Source organism: Perca flavescens, chromosome 16 (genome assembly GCF_004354835.1).
Source record: "Perca flavescens isolate YP-PL-M2 chromosome 16, PFLA_1.0, whole genome shotgun sequence".
Taxonomy (NCBI): Eukaryota; Metazoa; Chordata; class Actinopteri; order Perciformes; family Percidae; genus Perca; species Perca flavescens.
This window is the reverse complement of record NC_041346.1, coordinates 29,111,993-29,116,365: the sequence shown is the minus strand read 5'-3', so window position 1 is coordinate 29,116,365 and position 4,373 is coordinate 29,111,993.

Below are 4,373 nucleotides of genomic sequence, written 5' to 3'. Positions count from 1 at the left end.
CTCTAACCAGTCACATGGTCTCTAAACAGTCACATGGTCTCTAACCAGCCACATGGTCTCTAACCAGCCACATGGTCTCTAAACAGTCACATGGTCTCTAAACAGTCACATGGTCTCTAACCAGTCACATGGTCTCTAACCAGCCACATGGTCTCTAACCAGTCACATGGTCTCTAAACAATCACATGGTCTCTAAACAATCACATGGTCTCTAACCAGTCACATGGTCTCTAACCAGCCACATGGTCTCTAACCAGTCACATGGTCTCTAACCAGTCACGTGGTCTCTAACCAGTCACATGGTCTCTAACCAGCCACATGGTCTCTAACCAGTCACGTGGTCTCTAACCAGTCACGTGGTCTCTAACCAGCCACGTGGTCTCTAACCAGTCACGTGGTCTCTAACCAGCCACGTGGTCTCTAACCAGTCACATGGTCTCTAACCAGTCACATGGTCTCTAACCAGTCCTCTCACGGTGAAGTCCTGCACGGATCAACAGCTGGCGGCTGCTCGCTCTGCCTGCGTTCTGCTGCGGTTCAGCGGCTAACGAGCGAGCTAACTGCTAACAGACGCCGCCGCGACCAACAAACAATACAAATTCACTCGAGTTTCTGCGCGGGAAAGTCGCCGGACGCCACAATCTTCTGAACATAGTCACACTGAGAGATCCAGAGAGAGAGCTGTGTGGAGCTGAAGCTTACCCACTTCTCACTTTGTTAAATTTGAGTTTGATATGAAACCAGGTGTCTCTGCCTGCAGATAAACAGATCGATGAAAAGAGAAGCTAGCCGTCACTCCGGGATGAGTTGGGCCTCTCTGTGTTCATGTCACATCTCTCCCCCCATCACTTGTTCAGACGTGAGCGTTCCCTACCAGCTCTCTGGTGTCACATATACAGCAGCTGTGAGAGGCACAGGTGCCAAAATGAGATTGCATTCCTGTTTTTTTTGTTTTTTTTCTCCCTCCAGTGGATTCTAATAACTCCGATCTGATGCGACACACAGACGGCCAGTTGTGGAGGAGCTGAGAGATAAATTCACTCCATTCAGTGCCTGGAAATAGGCCGGTACTCCTACCAGAACTGAGCAGCGGTGGAAGAAGTATTCAGATCCTTTACTTTAGCAAAAGCACTAATTCTACACTTTAAATCTGCAAATAAAATTAAAAATGCTACTTAAGTAAAAGTATGTAAGGAAAATGTAGTTAAAGTATTAAAAGTAAAGAAGAGTCCTCCCATTGTAGGAAGTGTAAAGGATCCAAACAGTTGTGCGTTTAATGGTCTAATCATGTCAACTGGACTTGTAGGTGGTTATATTGTTGTCTAGTTTCATTTATGGTAAAACATGTGTTTTGTGTGCAAAAATCTGAATGTGTAAAGTAACTAGTAACTAAATAACTCACCCACACAAAGCCCTGGCAGCATATCACTCCCATCCTCCAACAGCTCCACTGGTTGCCAGTCACGCATCACCTACAAGATCCCTGCGGTCCTCTGACAAGGATCTGCCGGACACCCCCCCGCACCAGGTTGTGGACTTTTGGGTTCAGGGCTTTCTCTGCCAGTGCTCCCACACTCTGGAACAGTCTACCACTCCACGTCCGCTCTGTCCCATCCCTGCTCGTGTTCAAAAAGCACCTCAAAACATTTCTTTCACTAAGTTAAGTAACCTGGGGTACCATGAAAGGCGCTATCTAAGTCCAAGTTATTATTATTATTATTATTATTATTATTATTATTAAAGCTGTTGGTTAGGTTTAGGAAAAGATCGTAGTTAAAACCTAAAGATCTAAAAATAGCATTTGACACAGTTGACGATAAACTGTTATTAATGCCGACACTGGAAAAATATAATATTAGGTAGAGTAGCACACCATTGGCTGAGTAGTTACCTGGAAAATAGATATTAATATGCAACTCATTCTCATGAACTGGTCCGTATGACATCGTACGGAAATGCATGCACACCAAAACCTATGATATCCTACGAAATTAGGACACCGCCGGCTGGCTACGAGCTCCATGACACAGAGCGGCAGTTGCTAGTTGTTTAAGCCGCTATAGAGCTTCGTGATGCCGGCTACAGACCTCCGTTGTATCAGCGGTAGTCTGTGGTTCAGTAACCCGAAAATAGGTTAATTTGATCCGGGTACACAGCACCGCGAGCTGCCGCTTGTTTTGGCCAACATTGCGGTTAAATTTAGTCCACAAAATATGAGCGTTTTGCCGCAACGAAAGTTAAAGGTGCCCTGCCACACGTATTTCATGACTTTGTGGTAATGTCTGAAGTTCTACCATGGACTCTCATTGTGGAAAAAATGCCTTGGTTACCTTGTTTCAAGCCATTCTAGCGCGGTATAGAAAGCGTGCAGGAAGACTTAGCTCGATTTCTGCCAGTTCTCATTAATATTCAACGAGCTAAGCTGTTTGAATCTGATTGGCTAACAGCTAGCCAATGAGAGCCTGGCTGTCAGAATCCTTTACCTCACCCCAACTGGGTGAGCTCATGAATAGTAATGAGCTCAGGCAGTATGATGTCAGACTGACCAGCTTTTGTGATTGGTCTGATTTCTCTGTTTATTTCTGTTCAGTGGCTAGAGCTGACAGAGGAGGTAGCAGTTCATTTTCACATTCACCACATAACACAAACACATATGGACCTGACAGATTTAAAAAAAATGCAAGTAAAAACGGTTTTGTATGGCAGGGCACCTTTAAGATTAGGCACCAAAACGACCAGTTAAGATTAGGAAAAAGATCATGGTTTGGATTAAAACACACCTAAGGAACGCACATTTCCTGGGTGAAAGGCTTTAGTTTTTCCCAGAAAGTGAACTCTGCTCCCTGGCTTGAAAGTCCCGTATGTTCAATTCAGCCGCTGACTGAATACAATTCATTTGCAGTGCCACGTATCAGATTTCCATTACTTTGGTGAGCTGACGTGCAATTTAGCCAGACAGGCCGTGATCTAGTGACCTTGGGAGTCATTGAGCCCGTGATTTACAGCCAGACGAGCAGAGTGTCACCGTTTGGATCGGGATGTTTAAATGGACCTCATTTGCCCGGAATGCATCAAATGTTAAAGCCTGAAATCAATGAACACGATCGAGACCACGACCCAATTTCCAAACTGACAGGGTGATGGTGGGAAATTTGTGTACAACATTTATGTTGGCCTATGTGTTCGAGGGATGTACCTATGCATCGTGAATCGGTTATAAAAAGGACAATTTTTGACAATTTGGTTAAAGGAAACCTACATTTCTGATTTAGAAACTTTTTGAAGACACCAGGAGGATTAACATAATAATTGTTGGCAAGATTTTATAAATCATCTTTTAATGTTACACATACATGTGGCACAGTGAATCTTTAGGATGAACTATCTGTGGATGGCTACCTTAGTGAGTACATTACATACTGTATAGGCCAGTAAGACAGTAGTAACTCTAAGGACCTCCCAGGGGGTCCCAGACCGCCTGTTGATGATCTCTGGCCTTGGGTGAATAGTGGTAAAGTGGGACACTTTTTGATTTTGAATTTACCTTCTGCATCATTTCTAATTATGATCCAAATGTCTTAGCTTTCCAAACTATTCTAAATGGCGTAAGAGCCCTAGTACATTTAACACCCACTGAGCCAACACCACATTTTTCAGGCGCGATACTGGGACACCTTTATTGGCGAAGTAGGACACTTAAAGTGCTCATATTATGCTTTTTGGCTGTTTCCCTTTCCTTTATGTATCTTTTTTTGTGCATGTTATAGGTTTACAAAGTGAAAAAGCCCAAAGTCCCCCCCAAAGGGACTTACCATCTCCAACAGAAAACACTGTTCACCAACTGCTCCAAACAGCTCTATTGTAGTCCAGCCTTTACTTCAGAGACCAACGTGGTCACTTTGGAACACACGTTATAATGCTCGGCTAGCTGCTAGCATGGTACACCCTCATACTCTGCTTCTGACTGGCTAGTAGTCCTTACCTAGGTACTGTCAGGGCACGCCCTCATACTCTGCTTCTGACTGGCTAGTAGTCCTTACCTAGGTACTGTCAGGGCACGCCCTCATACTCTGCTTCTGACTGGCTAGTAGTCCTTACCTAGGTACTGTCAGGGCACACCCTCATACTCTGCTTCTGACTGGCTAGTAGTCCTTACCTAGGTACTGTCAGGGAACGCCCTCATACTCTGCTTCTGACTGGCTAGTAGTCCTTACCTAGCTACTGAGCATATGCGACTCCCAACAAAGATGGAACAGAAGTGAGATGTCTCACTCTGTAGCTAAAACAGAGAGCTCAACACACAGGGTGAAAAGAGGAGCTGCAGCAATGTGCAGAACAACAAAAATATGGTGTTTTTTTGAAAATTAAATCAT